Raw genomic sequence first — 909 nt, forward strand, 5'->3', positions numbered from 1 at the left:
TCTCGCTGGTATATGTGTGTGATGAACGAATGTAAAAGCTGCGTTATCTGGATAGACACCCACAAACGTGCCTTCGGGTCATTACTAAAAATCCGTTTGAAATAAACGCTTCTGTTCTGCTAACTATAACGCATGAATCCGACAGGAGATAAATTGCATTTACAGGGTACAAGTGATAGCTGAATTTCCGAGTTTTCACAAAGTTCAGCTGCTCCATTAACGCGGACTAATGCAATGTTCCAAAAGGTCATTACATTATCTAAATTCATTTAATGGAAAACATTTTAATTCTACAGCCGTAAATGTAAAATCAAAAATAATAAATAAATACTGCGCAACATGAAAGTCAGTGGCTGACACTGAATCATATAATATACTGTCGCAGTCGTTGTGCACCTGGAAGCCTTAACGAAACACCTGCACGATTCGAAACAATGGAGAATGAACTCTTACATCTCACACGCTTTTGAGACTTCATCGCGTTCGGAAGCTTTTGAAACATCACTCCGCGTTTCATTGGAAGTTCCAAAATACTTTGAACTGTTTTTTCCTGGCTAGTCAACTGCTAACGGTATGGTATTCAACTAAAATAGGATTTTCTTGTTTCGTGAAAGGTTTGAAAATAAAGAAGGGCAGTCTGTCTCATGTTTTAAAAAAAATTGTTGATCTTTTATTTATGTTTTTGTGTTGTTGAGATTCTGTTATAAAAAAGGTTTATAATTGGTCGAAATCTAAATATTCGATGTTGCATTTTTCCATCATTACTGGTAATATAGTATTATTAGGAATTGTATTTATTTTTGTTAAGCCGAAACCGTAACAATTCCATTATCAATGTTAAGAGTGTCTCTGCGATATGTTTACGGGTTTTCATATTGTATTCCGGCAGAATCAAGATGTCGTATCTTG

Source organism: Penaeus monodon, chromosome 21 (assembly GCF_015228065.2).
Source record: "Penaeus monodon isolate SGIC_2016 chromosome 21, NSTDA_Pmon_1, whole genome shotgun sequence".
Lineage (NCBI taxonomy): Eukaryota > Metazoa > Arthropoda > Malacostraca > Decapoda > Penaeidae > Penaeus > Penaeus monodon.